This window comes from Cervus elaphus, chromosome 17, assembly GCF_910594005.1.
Source record: "Cervus elaphus chromosome 17, mCerEla1.1, whole genome shotgun sequence".
Taxonomy (NCBI): Eukaryota; Metazoa; Chordata; class Mammalia; order Artiodactyla; family Cervidae; genus Cervus; species Cervus elaphus.
Window position 1 is genome coordinate 10,796,391 of NC_057831.1, and position 24,172 is coordinate 10,820,562.

The 24,172-nt window shown below is 38.5% G+C and overlaps 1 long non-coding RNA gene across 1 annotated transcript; it reads right to left on the bottom strand.

Annotated features, from left to right (window-relative positions):
• Positions 1-548: 548 nt before the first annotated feature.
• On the bottom strand, positions 549-23,402 carry LOC122673537. Its single transcript, XR_006334709.1, has 3 exons — positions 23,392-23,402; positions 21,698-21,712; positions 549-805 (listed from the first exon to the last, which is right to left on the bottom strand). It is a non-coding gene; the product is annotated as an uncharacterized LOC122673537 (long non-coding RNA).
• Between the last annotated feature and the right edge of the window lie 770 nt (positions 23,403-24,172).

Below are 24,172 nucleotides of genomic sequence, written 5' to 3' on the forward strand. Positions count from 1 at the left end.
TGGAGTGGGTAATGTTTCCCTTCTCCAGGGGATTTTCCCAACCCAGAGATCAAACCCAGGTCTCCAACATTGCAGGCGGATTCTTTACCAGCTGAGCCACCAGTGAAGCCCATGTGTTGGTAAATTGATCTCTGGTTCCTCTGCCTTTTCTAAATCCAGCTTGAACATCTGGAAGTTCTCAATTCACATACTGTTGAATTTTAGCTTGAAGAATTTTGAGCATTACTTTTGCTAGCATGTGAAATGAGTGCAATTGTCCGATAGTTTGAATATTCTTTGGCATTGCCTTTCTTTGCAAATGGAATGAAAACTGACCTTTCCTGGTCCTGTGGCCACTGCTGAGTTTTCCAAATTTGCTGGCATGTTGAGTGCAGCACTTTCACAGCATCATCTTTTAGGATTTGAAATAGCTCAGCTGGAATTCCATCACCTCCACTAGCTTTGTTCGTAGTGATTCTTCCTAAGGCCCACCGGACTTCACACTCCAGGATGTCTGGGGAGCTGTGCAACCATCACCATTTCTGGAAATTTTCATCTCCCCTGAGGAAACCCTGTATCCATTAGCAAGCACCCCACCATTCTTCAACTCCAAGCCCCTGCCAGCCCCTCTGAAACCACTATTTTCTGTTTCTGTGGGTTTGTCGATTCTGGACATTTCCTATAAATGGAATCACACGGCATGTGGTCTTTTGTGATGGCTTCTTTCACTTAGCACCTTCATCCATGTTGGAGCATGACCAAGTGCTACACACCTTTCATGGCTGAATGTTACCACTCTGTATGGAGGGACCATATTTTCTTTTATCTATTCACCAGCAGATGGACATCTTCATCTTTTGTCTATTATGAATAATGTTGCTATGAATATTTGTGTCCAAGTTCTTTTATGGACATGTTTTCAATTCTCATTGGTAAATACTGGGAACTGGAACTGCTGGGTCATGGTAACTCTTATTTTTGACATTTTGAGGATGGTCAGACTGTTTCCCAAAGCAGCCGGGCCATTTTATATTACTACCAGCAACGTATGAAGGCTCCAATCTCTACATCCTCGCCGACATTTGTTACTGTCCATCCTTTTGATTACAGCCATCCTCGTGGGTTCTGGCAGCATGTTTATAACTAAGAGCAGCAGTTAATATACTCTGGGCAAGCGTATTCTCTGACCAACCATAGGACTCCCAGGACTCAATCACCATGGGAGGCAGAACAAGGATAATACTGACCACACTCCCTGTCTACTGCCTGGATAGGTAAGGACACTGGTTCTCGAAATGTGGTTCCCAGACCGGCAGCACTGCCTGCATCACCAAGGAACCAGTGAGAAATGCAGAGACTCCACCGAGACACTGAGTCCGAGACCATGGTTATCTGGTCTCACCATTGCGGTTATCTGGGTCATGAAGATCTTTTTCGTATAGTTTTTCTGTGTATTCTTGCCACCTCTTAATATCTTCTGCTTCTATTAGGTCCATACGATTTCTGTCCTTCATTGAGCCCATCTTTGCATGAAATGTTCCCTTGGTATTTCTAATTTTCTTAAAGAGATCTCTAGTCTTTCCCATTCTATTGTTTTCCTCTATTTCTTTGCAGTGATCACTGAGGAAGGTTTTCTTGTCTTTCCTTGCTGTTCTTTGGAACCTTGCATTTAGATGGATATATCTTTCCTTTTCTCCTTTGCTCTTCTCTTCTCTTCTTTTCACAGCTATTTGTAAGGCCTCGTCAGACAATCATTTTCCCTTTTTGCATTTCTTTTTCTTGGGGATGATTTTGATCACCGACTGCTATACAATATTATGAACCTCTGTCCATAGTTCTTCAGGCACTCTGTCTATCTGATCTAATCCCTTGAAAAGTCTCCTGATATTAGGCATTATCAAATATATAGGTATTCAAATAAAATAAAACACATATTTTAGGAATAGTTGAGGTTCAAATTTATGTAGTATGTCTAATAAAATCATGTGACTGGGGGGAGCAAGGGAGAAACAAGTCCAAAAGATGACAAGAAAAAAGTCAGCATGGAAGACTTTGTTTACCTTTTTCCTTAGTTAGCCAGTGACGGAGCCTAAGTGTCATGTGGAACAGTCACTGTAGGTAAAACAGCATTGCTGGTTCTTGAACTTGTTCCAACTTTGGTGATAAAGCTCTGCAAAATGAAGCGACTGTCCTACTTACCTCTTTAGGCCTAAACGTCTATTCTGTTGTTATAAAAGAATAGGCAGTAGACTGAGGAGGAAAAGTGAGTGTCAGCAACCAAAATTAAACTCCATTCCTTAAAGATTTACTGGATGCTTAGTATATTTCAGACTTGGTGGTAAGCAGTGGGGACACGAGTCCTTCTATTAAGCCTTCAGTGGCAGGACTTGTGAGAGTCTCAGGTGCATATAATGTGCATCCTGATTGCTGCAGAGCCTTGACTAGCCATTCAGAAGCATGAAGTTAGTGCTCAGCATCACCACCCTGTGAGTCCCCAGCATCACTGGTCAGAAGGGCAGTGGGATCGCCAGAATTGCCCCTGCTGTGCGGTGGAAATCAGTGAGCTGGAGGAAAGCGTAGGGGTGGAGATGGGCAAATCCCAGCTCAAAGGGAACAATACTTGCTGACCTGCGGCAGAGTGGGGATGGTAGAGGAAGAAGCACTGGAACCAGCTTGGGAGAGTGTGTCAGCCTGGAGGGCAAGCTCAAAGGAGTCTGTAACTCTCAAAGCCACACTGGTCGGAGTTACAGCACTCATGAAATTACTGTGCAAATGAGCTGGTTGCTGTTGCCTGGAGAACACAGCAAGTTCACTAAACTATGTCCTCATGAAGACAACGTGAAACCATTTTGAAAAATACAAAAAAAAAAAAAAAAAAAAGTGTAATTTACCAAATATAGGCAGACCTGAAGTTTAATGTATGATTCTGTGAGAATAGTTAAGAACCTGATAATATTTGTAAATTAGAAATGAAGTCACAGATATCCACTTCATATTTTGGAGGGAATTCTGTCACAGCTGTTTGGATTAATCCTCAGCACCCTGGTGGGAGCATCTCTTTACTGTATCACTTACTATCTTCCTGCATGATGGTCCATGTGTCAGTAACTACACCCTTCAATGGTCCCCTCACTGGAGTCACTCTTTGGAATGCGACATTTTTAAAGAAATATAATTGATCCTAGTTTTAAACCCTGGAGAGAGGAAACTGTGACTGGGTCAAATGAAGGTGTCAAACGGGAATTGGGTCTGGCAGGGAAACCTGTAGTGAAGTGCCAGTCATTCTCCCCTGGGGCAGAGCTGGTGGGAGGGACTCTACCTCATTCTGCAGCTTTGCGATCTGCAGCCCTGCTGACCAGCAACACATGTCTGGTGAAGATCGCAGAGACTGCTTGCTTCTCAGGGAGATGTTACTCATTTGCATCTGTTTTCAAGGTTGTTAGGAAGAAAAACACATGATTTTCTTGTATCTACAGGCAGGCTGGGAGAATGACACTGACATGCCTTCTTTTTTTTTTTTTTTAATATTGACATTTTGTTTGTGTGTTTGTTAGTCACTCAGTTGTGTCTTACTCTTTGAGACCTCACGGAATTCTCCAGGCAAGAATACTGAAGTCCATTGCCATTTCCTTCTCCAGGGGATCTTCCCAACCCAGGGATCGAACCCAGGTCTCCTGAATGGCAGGCAGATTCTTTACCATCTGAACCATGAGGGAAGCCTATAGTTGTCAAATAACGTTTTCTCCCAAATTATTCTCAAAAGAAAGACAGTGGGCATGTATTGGGAGAATGTTTTACTTAGAAAGCAACTTCAGTATTGCCTCTGAAATATCTTTCTAACTTAAAATGATTAAGCATAAGAAGGAAAAAAAAAAAAAAAACTTGTCATTTTAGTTATTTCCCTGAATTTTGCTTAAGAGATACTTTTACCAAATTAGAAAACTTGCAAGAGAAAAAATGTTTCACTAAATTTACATTGGTATAACAAGATATGTATGTTTATTTTGCAAAATATTTTAGTTTCTATACTACAGAGTTAATCTTCATGATTATGACAATAGCCTTAAATCCTTGGGTTAGTCATTATTTAATTTCTGTACACTATTTTAAAATATTGAAATAAAAGAACAGATAAGTACATCCCGACTGTGTAAGATTTTGCTGAAATCAGTCTACCACTGAAATGTATGAGACAAAATTATTCACAAATAATTGACTTAGAGTATCCATTTTTACTATTTTTAAAGCTACATTTTATCAATTTAAGAACATATATAAAAGAGAGAGATTAAAGTATTGTATGCTTATAGATATTAGACAATAGCCAACTAAATTTAGATAACACTGTTAGAATAATTAGATTTTTATGTTATTCATTGGATGTGATAAATTATTCTAACATCAAATATATCAAAGCTTCATAGCTATTCAAGCTAGTCCTGACTTATACATTCTGATTATGACTATTATTGGAATTCTTGTACTGTTTTAAATTACACATTTAGATCATCCTCACCCTTACTAAGCTGTTAGTGTTTGACAAAAGCTGGAAATCTTTGTGGAACTGAATATTTATTTTCATAGAATGCTTGCTTGTATTTTTCAAATTGGATAATCCTGTTCTTATTTATCATGAAAATGGTATTGTTTACAGGCAAGAAATTGGGCTTCAGTGTTTAGCAGAAGAGAAGTGAGATAGAATTTCAAGGAATTATTAGAATAAATACTCCAGGGATCATCTATAGCAATTATTAGACGATGGTAAGCAGCTTAGAGTTCATTATGTTAATCAACTTACATTCATAGCGGGTATAGATCATTTATGGCCAATTAAATCATACCTACTTGACTGAAAAATTCTTATGCTATATTATATACTTTAAGTTCCCAGCATATGGTATACAAACCTGTGAAAAATCACACCTAAAATCATAAATTTTATTGATTATACTGATAAAAGTGTAACTCAGCTCACTGCAGCAAGTATTGACTAAGTGTCTACTGTAGCCAGCACCCTCTTCAGTTGTTGCTGTTCAGTCATTCAGACAATTTTATTTTCTATGACATCAAATCTCCCTCTCTAAGAACATTGTACACCATCCCACTTGTTCATCTGCACTTTCAAGACATGAACTATTATACTAAATTGTTGTTATTGTTTAGTTGCAAAGTCATGTCCAACTCTTTGCACCCCATGGACTGTAGCCTGACGGGCTCCTCTATCCTCCACTAAATATCTAAATATTCAGTCCTCTGCTTTGTTGTTGTTAAGTTGCTCAGTTGCGTCCTACTCTCTGCGACCCCATGGACTGCAGCGCGCCAGGCCTCCCTGTCCTTCACTATCTCCCAGAGCTTGCCCAAGTTCATGTTCCTGGCATCGGTGATGCTATCCAGCCATCTCATCCTCTGCACCCTCTTCAGACATGCAGCCAAATGAGAAAAATTCAGTCCCTCTTCTCACTGAAGGAGGTTTAGTTATCAAGGAGGTATAACACCCTCTGTTAAGCAATGTGAGTGGGTGAGTTACTCACACTCTGAGAAGCTAATCTAGTTTAATTGGTTAAGGAAGGACATCAAAGAACTAACAACTGTGATGAGAATGTAGGAAAGTAGAAATTAGACCATTTAAACAGTGGAATATACATTTTCTAGTCAGAGAAGAGCATCTGGAATGGCTCAAAATTGAGAAGACAGCATTGTTAGAATATAAAGCATAAGTGAGCAGAAAAAGGGAGACCTTGAATATCAAAATGAGATATGTATATTTAAGATTCATAACTTCATGGAGATGTTTTACCAGGATAATCACATGATCAAGTTTTGTTTAAGGAAAATCTTTGGTAGTGGTGTGGAGACTGAATTGGAGAGGATGAAACAGTCAATCTGAAGGATATTTCATAGAACTGCGCAAAAAGAATTATTATAATCCAGACAAAAATGAAAGTAAGAATAAAGAGTGCAGGTTCCAGAGCGATGAATAGCATAGCTATTCTCAGTAAGATTTGGTGCTAGATCTGGATTCTGAGAGAAAAAGGATGTTAAGAATTTATGACCTTTCAACTCAGTAGAAAGGGTAAATTAGCAACTGATGTTGCTATTTTCTGAGACATTTCTGAGAAAGGAGAAATGCATTTCTGGACTAAAATTAATGGAGTTTTTAGTTATTTTTAAAATTGAGCTGCTCTTGAAACAAAAAGAATATCAAAATGCATGGTATCGATACCACCAAAAATATACTGGACCTGAGATGGGGAGAAAGATGTGTTGCAGTAGCTTCGACTTCCTTTTACAGCTTGTGTAGGACATTTCCCAAGGTGTATCTACTACAGGCTGGACAAAATCTCTGCTGTAACTCTTGTTGCACACTTGGGCTTGAGGAGTAGCCAAATGAGGGCTGTTTGAAGAGATGGGGGAGTTTTGAAGAGAGCATGATTATGTGGACAAGGTATCAAGATGTCAGAATTGTAGGTAGGCAGGACTCAGAATCTCCAGGTGCACTCATGTACCAGGCTCTAAAATGATTAAATGCGGGCATATGTATAAATATTTTCACAGGAGTTTATTAGCAGTAGAACTTTGCTAAGCAATTCAAAATGCAATGCTTTATTCAGAAGGCAAAATAAAAGACAACTTTAAAATACTCTACTATTCAAAAGAAAAACAATAGAAAAATAAAAATAAAGATGACCCATAGAAAGCATAAAATAGAGCTATAAATAAAAATTTAAAATAATCAGTAATCAGTTTAGTTTAAATCTTTCAGCATAAGATAATCAGGAGGATGATAAAATACACTCACTTATATAGTGTTTAAAAGAAACACATATAAAATATAAGAAATGAAAATGTTAAAATCCAAGAACACACATACATATTCAAATGTGTGTCTATATATATGTGTGATAACAATTGTAAATTAGCAGGCACCTATGAATATAGTTTTGCAATTTATCTTTGGGTCGAGGCTCTCCAATTTCAAGCCAGGGAATGAATAGCTAAGGTAGAAAAGGAAAATTCTGATACAAGATGTATTGCTTAGCTCATAGTGTTGGGAGGGCCCAAGATAGTGAGGCGATAGAATGAATGCTAGGCTTTCAGACCTGCAACAAAGGGCATAAGGCAAGGAGCAGGCAGAGACCACTGCCTTAAGGGGCCGTGGCTGGCCCCGCGGGGCGCGGACACTGCTGTCTGACGCAGCGGCGGCCACTGCCCGATGCCACAACGCTTCCCCTGGCTCTGCCTCCGTGAGCCCGCTGTCCAAGCCCCTCTTTACCTTCCTGCTGCTTGCTTCCTCTCCAAGGTTCAGAGCAGGAGCACTTCTTTGGGTCTCAACTTGTAGAGATCAGGGAAGGAGTATTTGCTCCCTCTGGTTTCCTTAGGGGATAATGCAGTGTTGTATCCTCTTATATGTTTTATTTTTGCTTTGACTGTGGATAGAGTGAAGATCTTCTAACATTTAGGTAATTACCTCCATTTTCTGCGATACAACATATTACGTAATTTCCTCAGAAATATATGACCACCTAGAATGAGAAGTGGGTGTGGCTGTATGCGAGCACATGGGTGCGCCTATTTAAGAATCAAAAAGGCACCAAAGAATCTTGATTACAAGTTCCTTTCTGTGTTCTGGCTATAACCTTGTACACACTCATACCACCTACACTACCACACACATATTCATGTAGCAGTGATATTTAGTAAAAAGAAATGAAAGACTACGATATATGGAGACAGACTGCTAGCCTAGCAAATAAGAGAATAAAAATTTCCCTCAAAACTCTAGCATAAGCTTCAAAAATTCAATTTTTCATGGCAGTTACCACTTAGAATGAATTCTACTTGCCTTTTCATGCCTAACTCTGAATGGGATTTTATTCATCTGTAAGAAATGTTCCTAAAATAACCTTATTAATTGAAATAATAAAATTCGATTTCCCAACAACCAGCCTGTCTCATATTCACTTCCAGCACATATTCACACACACATGTAGTACTGAGACCTTTGTATGGAACTCTGCATACCAGAACTCACTTACCCTGACCTACTCACAGGAAGCTGCTGGCAATTCATCAGGGGGAGGAAAGCTGACGACTTCTCATCAGAATCAAACACTGCCTTCTTTCTAATGTCAACCTGGATCTGACGTCTAATTTTAAAGGTAGATTAACATAGCTCTCCACACAATAAAACAGATAGCAGCTACAAAACTGATTTTGTCCTCTTTAATGCTGAAAAATGCCTCTTGCCCAGAAGGCAGAATTATTTTAAGAAAAGCATCACTGCTGTACCTCTGGGAATATTGGCAGTACTAAGAATAAAGCGTTTTCACAAGTTCAAGATACTGGATTTAGCTCAGAAAGAAAATAGTGGTGTTTAATAAGAAAATTGGATTGCTGTGAATATAAAATTTCTATTGATAAGTTTATTTACCACTTTGGATAAAAGTATACTCCACCAGCATGTATTTATATCTGTGTATGCACATATGTGTGATCATAAATGCATATAAATGTGTATACATAAACCATGTATATATCATATAAACTTCTGCACATTGCATCTTATAGATTATACCTTTTTTGAAAAATAAGGGCTTTATCAGCTCATAGCATATATTTAGAGACTAGAAATGACATTGTTTTTAAAATAATTTTATGTATTTATTTTTTGGGCCGTGCTGGGTCTTCATTTCTGCATGAACTTTCCTCTAGTTGCAGCAAGCAGAGGCTTACTCTCTGGTTGCAGTGCATGGGCTTTTCACTACAGAAGGTTCTCTTGTTGCAGAGCACGGGCTTTAGGACACATGGGCTCAGTAATTTCGATTCCCAGGCTCTAGAGCACAGGCTCAGTTGTGATACACAGCATGTGATGCTCCATGGCATGTGAAATCTTCCAGGGTCAGAGATCAAACCTCTGTCTCCTATGCTGGCAGGTGGATTCTTTACCACTGAGCCAACAAGGAAGCCTGAAATTATAGTTTGATTTACAGAAAACCAAGTACATTCTTCAGATCATTTATTGAGTTGTGTCTGACTTTTTATGACCCCATGGAATGCAGCACACCAGGCCTTCCTGTCCATCACCAACTCCCAGAGCTTGCTCAACCTCATGTCCATTGAGTTGGTGATGCCATCCAACCATCTCATCCTCTGTCATCACCTTCTCCTCCTACCTTCAATCTTTCGCAGCATCAGGGTCTTTTCCAATCTGTCAGCCAAAGCATTGGAGCTTCAGCTTCAGCCTCAGTCCTTCCAATGATTATTCAGGACTGAGTTCCTTTAGGATGGCCTGGCTTGATATCCTTACTGTCCAAGGGACTCTCAAGAGTCTTGGCCAACACTATAGTTCATTCTTAATATAACACACATTATTAATATAATGTGTCAGATTGAATATTTTTCACATATTATCAACTTAATAAAAATGCTGTAAATTTATTTCAATGTGGTAAACTGCTTAAAAAATCTTTTGGTGAATAACAACAGATTTCAGTATGTGGTTTTCAGTGTATTAGATTGTATTAGGACATCAAAGTTTAATATACATCATAATCCCTTAAACTTAAATTAGATTATAAACACTTGGCTAAATTAACACAGTCAAATTATAAGAACATTATTTACTTATTACCATAAAAAGACTTTGACTGGCAATGTCTTAGGGTAGCAAATATAAAGTCTGATTTAAAACGCCAGCTCCTCCCTATGCGAGTAGTAAGCTAGACATTGCTATCGTGTTAGGTACATTTCTTATAACTCCCTTCCTTCAATGGTTCCAAATTAGAATTTGCCAATGAATGGCCATCACATTTGTTATATAAAGCAAAAGAAAACTCCTTATAATCTCATAAGATGTTGTTTTTATTCAGTCGCTAAGTGGTGTCTGACTCTTTGCAATCCCATGGACTGCAGGACACCAGGCTTCCCAGTCCTTTACTATCTCCTGGAATTTGCTCAAACTCATATCCATTGAGTCAGTGATGCCATCCAACCATCTAACCCTCTGTTTCCCCCTTCTCATCCTGCCCTCAATCTTTCTCAGCATCAGGGTCTTTTCCAGAGTCGGATTTTTGCATCCAGTGGTCAAAGTATTGGAGCTTCAGCTTCAGCATCAGACCTTCCAATGAGTAGTCACAGTTGATTTCCTTTAGGATTGATTGGTTTGATCTCCTTGCTGTCCAAGGCACTCTCAAGAGTCTTTCCAGAACCAGTGTAAAAACATCAATTCTTTGACGCTAAGCCTAGTTTATGGTTCAACCCTCACATCCATACATGACTACTGGAAAAACCATAGCTTTGACTAGACAGACCTTTGTCAACAAAGTGATGTCGCTGCTTTTTAAAACACTGTCTGGGTTTGTCATAGCTTTTCTTCCAAGACTCAAACATCTTTTAATTTTGTGGCTGAAGTCACTGGGGTCGCAGAGTCAGACATGACTGAGTGACTGAACTGACTGACTGTCCTGCATGTAGGTTTCTCAGGAGGCAGGAAAGGTCTCTTTAAGAATTTTCCAGTTTGTTGTGATCCACAAAGTCAAAGACTTTAGCAGAGTCAATGAAGCAGATGTAGATGTTTTTTGGAATCCTCTTGTTTTTTTCTATGATGCATCGGATTTTGACAATTTGACCTTTGGTTCCTCTGCATTTTTTAAATCCAGCTTGTACATTTGGAGTTCTCGGTTCATGTACTATTGAAGCCTAGCTTGGAGAATTTTGAGTATTACCTTAGTAGCATGTGAAATGAACACAGTTATACTGTAGTTTTAACCTTCTTTGGCATTTCCTTTCTTTGGGATGGGAATGAAAACTGACCTTTTCCAGTCCTGTGGTTGTTTTGAGTTTTCCAGATTTGCTGACATGTTGAGTACAGCACTTTCACAGCATCATCTTTTAGGATTTGAATTAGCTCAGCTGTAATTCTGTCACCTTCAGTAGCTTTGTTCGTAGTAATGCTTCGTAAGGCCCACTTGACTTTGCACTCCGGGATGTCTGGCTCTAGATTTGCAAGTACACCATCATGGTTATCAGGGTCATTAAGACCTTTTCTGTATAGTTCTTCTGTGTATTCTTGCCTCTTCCTAATATCTTCTGCTTCTGTTAGGTCCTTGCTGTTTCTGTCCTTTATTGTTGTCATCTTTACATGAAATCTTCCCTTGGTATGTCCAATTTTCATGAAGAGATCTCTAGTTGTTGTGTTTTTTTTTTTTTTCCATTCTATTGTTTTCCTCTATTTCTTTGCATTGTTTATTTAAGAAGGCTATTTTTCTCTCCTTGCTATTCTCTGCAACTGTGCATTCAGTTGTGTATGTCTTTCCCTTTCTTCTTTGCCTTTCATTTCTCTTCTTTTCTCAGCTATTTGTAAGGCCTCCTCAGACAACCTGTTCTGCCTTCTTGGATTTCTTTTTCTTGGATATGATTTTGGTCACCACTTTCTATACAGTGTTACATTCACTTCCATTCATCGTTCTTCAGGCACTCTCCACCAGATCTAGCACTCTCCTAGCATACTTTTGGCCAGATATGGCTGCTGCTCAGTTTTCCCTGCAATTTCCAGCTTTCCTGTTGCAATTTGAGACAGTAGGTAGGATGGTATCCAGATAATTGAGAATTGTGGCATTTTCCCTGCAATGATACTAAAGCCATTTCATTTGACTGGCCATGATGACACCTTCTGTGACTGTTTCTTTAACCTTCCAGCCGCAGCCCCCTCACCTGCACAACCCACCCTCTTTCTATCTGTGCAATAGCCCAAACCCCTTTATTAAATCCGTTTGTCTCATAATACTTAGTGTGGCTCTATTTACTTGTGAAAATCCAGAGTGATGAACTTCATTAAGGACCTACACTGACCAACTATAGCAATAATACAAGTAAAGCAGCTACAGAGCATTTAGGGATTTGCTTTCTTCAAGTGCATCACAAGGCAGGGCTGGCGTGTTATCCAAATAAACAGCAATAAAAAAATTAAAAATGAGCTATCAAAAAGGCAAAAAAACCCTTTTCCATGTAGAGATTAATGACATAATTTTTATTTTTTTAATATCCTTTCTAGATACATTTTATTTCCTTTTACATAGGAATACCTAAAGGGGTATTATAATAAATAGTGTCATTCATGTATATCTCACTATAAATAATAGTCTAGGGCTGTATTCTCTACCAGAGCATGCCATTCTAATGCTCTTTATTATTTTACTTCTGATTTCAACAAATCTCTTCAAGCAGAGAATGATTATCATCTTTTAGCTGAGACAAGACTTAAACGTTGGAATTTAAAAAGAAGCAGGATCCCCCGGTCACTCAGCAGTAAAGACTCCACCTGTAATGCAGGAGATGTAGGAGATGTGGGTTCGATCCTTGAGTTAGGAAGATCTCCTGGAGGAGGAAATGGCAACCCACTCCAGTAATCTTGCTGGGAAAATCCCATGGACAGAGGAACCTGGCAGGCTACAGTCCATGGGGTTGCAAAGTGTCGGACACAATTGAGCAACTGAACACACACACACACACACACACATAACACTAAATACCAGTGTTCCCTTTTGGAGAAAAATAAAGGAAGGTCTGTCTCAAAATCAGAAAATATTTTTTTTCCTTTACTTCATAATGTAAACTGCTTGTGGACAAAGACCAAGACCTCTTTGTCAACACACATGCACACACACACAAGCACCTTTTGTCTTCTCAGTTGCAGCATGCAGCACAGTTCCTATACATAAATAGGTGCTTTCTAAGTGTTTGTAATTAAAATAATGAAGTTTAAGTTCAGGTGAGTGAGAGATAGGTAGGTTAAACAGAGAAAAACTATGGTTGGATTATATTTACTGTATAGATGTGGTAGGACCAATTCATGGCATGGTAAGAATAAGAACAATGACAAAGATATTCCGTCTTCATCAGAGGCTTTTAACCTTCGGTTGCATATACTTGTGTAATTACGTATACACTCATCTGTGTAGGACAAAAGGAAGTCATTATATTTTACTTTCTTAAACTTGTTAAAATGATTCTGTGTGTTTTATAAAATCTGATGCTTTCAATAATCTTATATAAGAGAGATAACCATTACAAAACCAAATTTTAACTTCTCATATATCATTTTCTCTGAGAAGCTTTTGTTTTCTATTTCAAATAAAATTATTCACTCTCCTCTTTATGACCTCATATTATACCAACTTTTATCACAGCAATTTAAACATTTTATTATACTTATTTCTCTACTGAACTGCTGAATTCTTATATTGTGCCTGCCTTGGAGACAGAAAGTAAACATTGAAATTATGTACGTCTACCTCAGCGAGTATAGCCCTAAGAAAATTGCTTGTTTAATGAACGAATGTTTTTGAAGGAATGCAAGGAAAAACTGTTTTTTCCCTCTAGGTTTGTACATCCAAAATTATTTTTATTTGAAGCCTTGAATAAAGTGTTCTTCATGTATAATCAGTCGACAGAGAGGTCACAGAGAAGGATAACAAAGACTATATGACTCATTACACCCAAAATGAAACAGTGTCAGTGAAAAACTGTTGTCTGCCACCTCAGTAAACAAATGTTGCAGCCATCAAGCCATCACATCACAGCCGCCCCTGAGTGTGAGCCCCGAGGGAACTCAGGGTAGAAACACGATGCCTACCATCAGGCAGTCAGCCTCTGCTGTCATGACCCCCGAGGTGTACCCTGAGGAGCCTCGGGAGGAGAAAGCATAGCATACCGGCCACAGATAGAGGAGGTGCATATCAAGGAATGACTTCAATGAGTCCAGATTCTGCATTTTCCCATACATAGAAAAGTGCTAAATTCATTACCTTGAGATCATTAATTAACAGTAATCTTTTGATGTTCCAACCATCTGGTCTTACCATGGCTTCTATCTTACCTCTTCTGAGTAGTCTCTCAGGGATATCTGAGAGGCTGACTTTCGGACTTGAAGTCCTCATTTTTGCCCACCAAATAAAACATAATTCTCAATGTTTAGATTATGAATTTTTTCAGTTGATCACACCATTAATCTAACCTGGACACTCCATCTCTGTTTGTCTGCAGTTATCTTTTTGACATCTAGTAGTAGAAAAGGTATTTTTGTTACAGAAGGAGCTGGAGGGGAAAGAGAGCGAGTTTAGGGTAAATGATGACATGTCTATTTCCTTTGTGGCACCAGGGAAGAAACTTGAGCAGCTAGGTGAAGAGGTGGGGGCCACAAGTTCCCAGGATTAGATTGGAAAATAATGCAAGTCTCTTACTGGGAACCCAGCTACTTTGATGTTCCGATGATCACATGTGATCACAGGTTGAGAGGAAACTTTTTTCTGCCACAAGGGTGAGCTTTGCATCATTCTAACTCTGCAAGGGAGAAAGGTACTCAGAGCATTGAGTGACAGCATTCCTGGTGGTGATGCTATGATATGAAGGTAGTGGCTGGCAGTGGTGAGGTTTCCAAGCAACTGTGTGCAGAGTAGGTGTGGGCAAGTGGAAGCTGAAGGAGGAGGAGAGACCAGGGTAGTGCAGTGTGGGGAATCACAGTTCATAAATTCACAACTCAGTGTCTGCAAAAGACTCAGAAATAAGTATAGAATGCTGAGGAAGGGAGAGCTGGGCTCATACCATTTCACAGGTCAGCGCCATTAAGCTTGGAGTCATTTGAGTAAATGAATTGACAGCAATTTTGAGGACCCAACTGAAATTGGAAACTATAAATCTGCCCCATCTGGCAGAGTTATGTGATTTTTCTCCAGGAAAGCTCAGCAACTCAGAAGATGGAAAATATTTGTGATTAGAGAGATTGCAGGTTGCAGGTATGTTCAGAAGGAGGTAGAAGAAAATCAGAACAGGAGTCTGAAGATATCAAGAAGACTAATAAGAAATGGCCAAACGTAATGATGAAGTTCATTAGGAAAGGAAAGCCAAGAAGCATAGTATGAAAAAAATATGTTGGGAAGTTTAATATGAAACTAAGTGAAAAAGAAAATACTTCATGGGGATAAGAATTTGCTATCAGAGAGAGGGATTTAGGACATAGTTCAGACTATAGGATTATAAAACTTGCCTTTGGCCTCAGGAGTAGCTTACTGAAGAAAAATTATGTGAAATTATAGTCATTAAAATATTAAGAAATTCAGAATGCAATAAAGTTATCTGGGATAATGAAAATTGTGGACATAGAAATAAAATGAGTGAATCATTACATTCTTCTTGGAATTAATGACCTGGTATTTAGAAGATGTATTAATCCCTGTAGCTCAAGCGGAAAAGAATTTGCCTGCAATTCAGGAGACCAGGGTTCGATCCCTGGGTCAGGAAGATTCTCTGGAGAAGGGACTGGCAATCCACTCCAGTATTCCTGCCTGGAGAATCCCATGGACAGAGGAGCCTGGCGGGCTACAGTCCGTGGGGTTGCAAGGGGTCAGATACCACCGAGCGAGTAACACACATACCCCTTAGTTAAGAACAGTAACAATAGCCATTATTTTTTTGAGATATTGATTTATTTGGCTGTATTGGGTTTCAGCTGAGGCACGTGGGGTCTTTGTCATGTCACGCGGGGTTTGCCCTTGGGTCACGGCCTCTCTAGTTGGGCCTGAGCCCCAGAGCTTATGGGCTTCAGTAGTTGTGGTGGGAGGGCTTAGTTGCTCTGAGGCATGTGGGATCTTAGTTCCCCCACCAAGGATTGAACCCACATGCCCTGTATCAGGGAAGTCCCACAGGTATTCTTATTAGCCTCACATTTCTTTCATTAAAACAAGAAAGCTCTGTGTGCAAATGAATGTGTGACAGGGTGATAGAGGTAGCCAGGATTTGTCCATGCCCTTGGGCGCCTTGGAATTTGCTTCATCTGGCTGACAGAGGAGGGAAGAGAGGGAGGGGGAGGAAGTGCAAATGAGAAGTTTCACAAGCCAGCCCTGCAAATGGTACACTTCAAGTTCACTGACTTTCCATTGCTTGGAACTCAGCAGAAAGCACAACATGATTGCAACAGAGCTGGGGGATCAAGTCCATCTCTCCACCTTTGAGAAAGAGGAGAAATAGGAGTATTGGCCAGCATCAGCTTTCTCTGCCACAGGAGGTGATGCTGAAAACCTTTCTGTGTGGTCTGAATCTCCAAGAAAATGATTTTATGTAAAGAAGAACAATAATAACTAAGGTTGATGTCTGGAAGGATAGTGTAGATCTAGGAAAATTCTTACCTTGTTCCCAGAGAAAAGTTTTGTGAGAAAAAAAGTAACTTTCTGAAGCTATTGCAGTAAGCAAATATTATTCGAACAAGGGCTTTAACTACCATCTGCAAAAACAATAGGAATAGATGAGAGTTTTGTAGGTCACAGTGTCAAAGGGAGGATTACCATTAAGTAAGGATACTCAGAAGAGGTGATGCTATGAGAAGCTGAACCTAGATAAATGGACGAAGGAAGGATTCTCCCCATCGGCATCATGGGATGATATGGAAAGGAGAAAGGACTGTCTGAGAGGGAAAGAATACAGAGGCGACATATGCCAACACTTTTAAATATAACTTCAGTGAAATCAATGTTTTAAATTGGCTATTTCTGTAATCAGGTGTCCCATGTGTCAATGGTTATGAAGGTAAGCAGATAAATCACTTGTAACAGGCATTATCGGCATTTCTGGTGGTATATTTCTGTGACAAGAGAATGAAGCAAAATCTTATCTAGTTATTTTCAGGAGATATTTAGATATGATATATTGTGATAGATCTTGAGTTATTATTTTATTCACTATAGTTTTACTTATCCTTTCAAACAATGCACATGTATAGTCTCTTGCTATTTGCTTCACCCTGCAGGAGAACAAAAATATGGGCCAGTCTAACCTCAGAGTACTTAAAATCTAGAAGAAATAAGCATGGGTATAAATGTGAGTCCTGTGTTCAAGTATTTACATGAATATGGCTGGAATAAGAGAAACACCACTGAGGTGGATAACACATCCACACACATACATCCACACACTCACACCCGAATTACAAAGCTTGTTTGGCTACCTGGGAAACACATACATATGTTGTGGGACAGGCAGTAGATACAAAGTGGAAAGCATAGTGCAAAATAACTTACTTTCCCAACAGCAGGCATTTCTAGGGAAATTCTAGAGTTTTGTGTTGATAAGAAAGAAGAAATAGCTAAAGAATTGCCAGGAGACAAAACTATAAAAGTTGGTAGCAGCCAGATCAGGAAACACCTTTGGCTCCATGTGAAGACATTTAAGCCTGTAGTGACTCACTGAAGAACCATAAAGGGAGACATGGCTTTGCCAATGAACACTGTGGGAATATTGCTCTGGCTGTGGTGTGGAGAATGGAGAGAAACACCAGAATGGCTGTGAAATTCATTAGGAGGTTAGTCCAGTTGTTCGGGTTAAAATGATAAATCCTAAACTAGGGTAATGACCAATGAAAACAAGAGAAGGGAATGGATATAAGAGATGTTAAGAGAGTAAATGCTATAACTCCTTGTGGCTGACTCAAAGAACAGGATGAGTGCGATCAGAAACTATTTCCTTGAGTGATACTGGCTGAGTGAGTCCATTCACTGAGACAGGGAAAACAAGAGGACAAGATTGTATCATCAATATCTTCTTTTGAGATATCTATGTGGAAGTGCTTTTTATGTGATGAGACTTTAAACTTTAGTGAATGGACTCAACAGAAATGATTGAGTTGGAGATCTTGCTCTGAGATTCATCAGTGTTTATATGGAATGTAAATCATATCGTGCATGAGGTCACAGAGGAAGATACATATAAAAGGATTTGATAAAAGAAAATGTAAGAGAAGATTGGAGGAAGAAAGTAATGTAAAAAATGAAATAAACATGGGAGAAAAATTGGACCTTGTAAACAAGAAGAGAATTTCTGGAAAGAGAGAATGGGCAACAATTGTAAATCATGCAGAAATCTTTAGGAGACTTGAGTGTGTTGAATCAGCCTTATGAATAGGATGATGAAACTATTATCTGAATAATACAAACTGAAGAGGCATTGAAGAAGTCAGGGTGGTGGATTTCTTAAATAATTCTTTTGCCAATGTTTTTCTATAGTGATGACTAAACTAGTAGTGTCCAAAGTTTACCCTTATATTTCTTTCGTAAAAGTAATTAAAACATGCTTCTTGTGAATGTGTATTGAATGCATAAAGAGCAAAAGATACTGTTCATGCTCTTTGTTAAAAAAATAGCAAACAACAGCAACAATAAAACAAATAAAATAGAAAGTGTGATTGGAACAGCAGAATATTTCAAGGAGACACCCAGTTAAAATTATATCTGGAAACGCAAGAGTAGAACACAGTAACGTATTAGAGTTCTATATCAGGGTAATTGACTTATATCACCTGCTTCAATTTCTTCCCATAGTTGACTATATTAATGTTTGGGGAAGATTCAAATGAAGATATGAAAGTCAGTGATTTTTATTATGAGCTTCCCTTGTGGCTCAGCTGGTAAAGAATCTGCCTGCAATGCAGGAGACCTGGGTTCAATCCCTGGATTGGGAAGATCCCTTGGAGAGGGGAAAGACTACCCACTCCAGTATTCTGGCCTAGAGAATTCCATGAACTATATAGGCCATGGGATCTCAAAGAGTTTGACATGATTGAGCGAATTTTATTATGGATGTAGACTTAAAACAGCCAAGCTGTAAAGAGTATATGGCTAATATTTTCCTAAAACAGATTACAAGGCTGACTCCAAGGTGAGCCACTGTGAGTATAAAGGAAATCTGTCCATTCAGCAATTGCTTGAGACACCCTATTTTGTTAAAATTAAATAATCTAACTAATTCCTTATATTGATGAAGCTTTTATGTTTTCTGAGAATGGTAGATATGAATGCAATAATTTTCCAAATATTGAAGATTAGCACAAAGGTCTTCCAAGTAGTTATCAAGGTCATGGATTTGTTTTAATTTTAACTTAATGACAATTGTATATTTTCTGAGGATTAGGATAAGGTCATGCATTCTGTTACTTTACTTTGTAGTATAAGATATTGAAACTCTTTAATTCTAATTAATAGAGAAACTAAAAGTGTATATTTTTGGTGAAAGGTTTTTCAAGCAACCTCAAGGAATAAACAAGAAGGAATTACTAGGTGAAGAGGGAATGATAGTAACCTAGGGAATAAATAATCATAGTGATGGCATCTTCATGTTTATGATGGTTATGCAAATGAAGACAGGTCATAATTACTCATGGACCCTAGAGTTTAGGAAAACAGACTTCAAAAGTTCAAACACAATTTATTTCATACATCTGAAATGAAGAATATCTCAGATACTCTGGATAGCACTAAAATTTTTTTGAAGTATATCTCTCAGTGCAATTATGTATGACCTCAGTGTGGAAAAAGAAATGGAAGTATAGTTTAAAAGTCAGTACAGCTATATCTGAGCTCAGAAGAAATTCAGGAGTGAGATATATTTATCTAAGATGCTAATAAGGAAAATAAAGCATATAAATTTAAGAGTAGCACAGAATTTAAGAATAATATCAGAAGGTACAGTGCCTCAATAGAACTGATTTTATAACATGAGCTTTAATAATTTCTAATTCTTGCAATAATTGCTTTTTAAATATATTCCAACCAGGTGATTAAAGAGTAGTTGGATCACTGCTTAAGGCTGATGTTATAATGTTTGTGTATCATATTGCAGTGGCAGAATCTGCCAACTTTTGTTTGCTTCAGTTTTCTATTGGAAAAAAATAATTTAGAAGTATCTACAGAGAATATATAATTTCATTTGTAAGAATGAATTGCAACTTAAGATGAAATAAGTAATTGTAAAATCAACCTAACTTCTCTTTATAAATTCAAGTTTGGCTGTGGCAAATATTCACTAAATAATGGTGACAAAAGTAAAAGTTACCAGAACATTGAGAGCAAGCAAAATGTGATTATTTTAATCTGCTCATTTTCATGTTGGTTTAGACACAGATGATGAATCAGTACTTTGATAAAAGGTGATATAACCCCTGGTTTCCTAGGTGGCTCAGTGGTAAACAATCCGCCTGCCAATGCAAGAGATGCAGGTTCAGTCCCTGGGTGGGGAAGATCCCCTGGAGGAGGAAATGGCAACCTACTCCAGTATTCTTGCTTAAGAAATCCCATGAACAGAGAAGCCTGGCAGGCTACAGTCTATGGGGTCACAAAGAGTCAGACATGATTGAATTCCTGTGCATGACAAGCATGATATAATCACTACCGCTGTGGATTAATTCATATTTATAAAATACCCAGTCCTTTATTCTTAATCTTGCTCCAGTAAGCAATTGTGGCAATGATATCTTCAGAAAAATAAAAAGCAAAATCAACATTTTTTTGTGTGTACATGTAGTTGAGATGTAGAATATCTCAACAGAAAGAAAAAATAGACAGTAATTTAAATCTTAAGCTTTCATTCTGTAGCACTTAAATATGTTCTTTTATCTAATGCTCAAATTAACCCTATATGTTAGAGACAGGCATAGTTCATTTAACCAGGCTTCAAATTATTGCACTTTGTAAATATGTGTTTTTGTTGTTGTTGTTTGTTTTTACAAATTGAAGGTTTGTGACAACTCTGTGGTGTTAAGCAAGTCCACTGATGCCATTTTCCAATAGTGTTTTCTTACTGCATGTCTCTGCATAATATTTTGGTAATTCTTACAATATTGCAGACTTTTTTTTCATTACTGTTATATATGTTATGGTGATCTGTGATTAGTACTCTTCCATGTTAGTCTTTTAACTGCAAATGTGGGGAAAATAGCAAGAAAAATAGAATTGAAAAATGTAGACTGAAGATGCGGCAAATTGCATCTCATGATGAAACAATTTACTGTGAGTAAATGTCATCAAACGGAATTATATGCTACAGAGAAATCACTCCTGAAAGAGTTAATCGATGCAGTGTGCTTCACTGTTGTCTAATTTTAAGAACCTGCTATAGCCATTCCAAACTTCATCAAGCAGCATCCTGAAGAGTCAACAGCCATCAGCATGAGTCAAGACCTTCCACCAGCAAAGAGATTATGACTTGCTAAAGGCTTAGACAATGGCTAGCATATATTAACAATGAAGTGTTTTTCAAGTAACTATTTACATTTTTAAGACATAATGTTATTCTGCACTTAATAGACTACAGTATAATATAAATATAACTTTTATATACACTAGGAAACCAAAAAATTTGTTTGGCTTCATTGTTATACATCCTGCATTGTGGTGATCTAGAACATCCAATGTCTGTGAGATATACCAATATTGTTATAAGTATTGTGATAGCTCATTATGCATCAACTTGACTGCACCGCAGAGTGCTCAGTGTTCAATAAGACATTATCCTGATGTGTCTTTGTGGGCGTTTTTGAATGATTTTAACATTTAAAATTGGTATGCTGGGTAAAGCAGATTGCTTTTCCTAATATGGGCGGGCCTCATGGTGGCTCAGAGGTTAAATCGTCTGCCTGAAATGCAGGAGACCTGGGTCCGATCCCTGGGTCAGGAAGATCCCCTGGAGAAGAAAATGGCAACCCACTCCAGTATTCTTGCCTGAGAATCCCATGGACGGAGGAGCCTGGGGGGCTACAGTCCACAGGGTTGCAAAGAGTCAGACACAACGGAGCGACTTAACTTCATCCAGTAAGTTGAAGATCTCGGTAGGACAAAACACTAAAGCTATGCTGATAAGAGGGAATTCCTTCACCCCAACTGCCTTCAAGCTGGGACACTTTTTTTTTTTTTTCCTGATTTCAAACTTAATTAAAACATTAGGTCCTGCCATATGACCCAGCAATCCCACTTCTGGGCATACACACTGAGGAAACCAGATCTGAAAGAGACACGTGCACCCCAATGTTCATAGCAGCACTGTTTATAATAGCCAGGACATGGAAGCAACCTAGATGCCCATCAGCAGATGAATGGATAAGGAAGCTGTGGTACATATACACCATGGAATATTACTCAGCCATTAAAAAGAATTCATTTGAACCAGTCCTAATGAGATGGATGAAGCTGGAGCCCATTATACAGAGTGAAGTAAGCCAGAAAGATAAAGAACATTACAGCATACTAACACATATTTATGGAATTTAGAAAGGTGATAACGATAACCCTATATGCAAAACAGAAAAAGAGACACAGAAATACAGAACAGACTTTTGAACTCTGTGGGAGAAGGTGAGGGTGGGATATTTCAAAAGAACAGCATGTATACTATCTATGGTGAAACAGATCACCAGCCCAGGTGGGATGCATGAGACAAGTGCTCTGGCCTGGTGCACTGGGAAGACCCAGAGGAATCGGGTGGAGAGGGAGGTGGGAGGGGGGATCGGGATTGGGAATACATGTAAATCCATGGCTGATTCAAAGAATTAAAAAAAAAATAAAATAAAATAAAATAAAAAAATTAAAAAAAAAAAAAAGTTAAAAAAAAAAAAAAAACATTAGGTCCCCCATGTCTCCACCTTCTGGCTTTCAGATTGAAACTGTACCATCAGCCTTCCACGGTTGCCAGCTTGTCAACTACAGGTCTTGGGATTTGAGCCAATTCTTATAATCATTTTTCTCTGTCTGTCTGCCTGTCATACACACACACAGAAATGGAGCCCTCTGACCTAGGATGGCCCCGGGCAGTTGTTCTCAGGTTTGAGGCATAGTCAGGAGCACTGTGTGTGTGTGTTGAAGGGAGACCATCTTCCACAGTCCCAGAGGTGACTGCATAGGATCCAAAGTGCCGTGTCCTGTCTCACAGTGTAGCATAAATGTTCTGTAGTTTCACTGAGACATAGAACACAATGCCTACATATGGAATTGGGTGATAGTATATATTGTGAGTGCAGAACCTGGCCTCCCTGCTTCACGTCTACCTAAACATTTAGTCATTGTTCATCTAGGTCTGGACACCACATAGGAAGCTAAGCACAACTTTGTATAAAGAATTGACTTGTGAAAGAAGAAACAAGGTTAGAAAATCACCATGTGGAAACACTTCAGAATAACAAAGATTTTTTTTTTTCTCATATCAAAGGTTTTGCTTTGATTAAATGTGTGCTGTAGAAAAATTAAGAATTTTATCAATAAATTCGTTAAGCATGAACCAAAAAATCTCTTGGGAGAGAAGATAAATCATTTATTCAAGTGATATTACTTAATTTCATTCCTGTAATAGTAGCCCCAGATTAAATAATGACTTAAGCACCCACCTCCTACTCATGTGCAAGCATACGCATGCATGTGCACACACACGTGTGCACACACACACATCCTCATGTGTCTCTCTCTAAAAGCAGATGTTTCTCATAATACATTATTGTTCTCAGTGTGGTGATTCAGATGCAGGGTGCCTCTGTGTTGTGACTCTGCCTTTCCAAGAGCCCTGCTAATCATCAGCCCCTCTGAGAACTGAAGGAGAAAAAGGGACACGTTTTCTTTCTTAAAAAGAGTGTGCTGTTATGTAGCAGAACTCACTTCTGTTCACATTTCAGAGGAGGTTAAAAATCAATCATATAACAATGCTTAAATGCTAGGGAGGTTGTAAAATTAGGTTAGTTATAGTTTAAAAAGAGGGGATACATATTTTTTGGTAAATAGTATTAGTCACACCACACATGGATCATTCATTGTCTGGATGATCATAGGTTCCCTTTTATGAGTCTGTGTACTGTGTTTAACCCAATGACTTTGAACCCACTGGCAATGTATTGGTGAGCAATGGACAATAATTATAGATTTACTGTGAATAAAAATTAACCTGTGACATTTATCCAGTTCTTTTTACAATAATGTATTAGATTACACATTTGGGGACGTAAACATTGTATATCTACTTATGTCAGATGTTTGGCAAAGTTTCTCAAAAAAATTATTTGTCTTGGAAATAGAAATGTGGATAAATCAACACCTGTTACAACAACCATATCTATAATGTGCCAGAGTTTATATCAGTGTTGGTCTCTTTGGGGGTCTCCAGTGCTATAGGTCTGGACTCAGACTGACTCTGTACCCATTAAATACTTTAAAGGTCAAAATGTTTATTTTATCATCCTTTACCACTAAGTAGTCCTTCCCTGGTGGCTCAGATGGTAAAGAATCCACCTGCAATGCAGGAGACCTGAGTTCAATCCCTGGGTTGGGAAGATCCACTGGAGGAGGATGACAATCTACTCCAGTATACTTGCCTGGAGAATCCCCATAGACAGAGG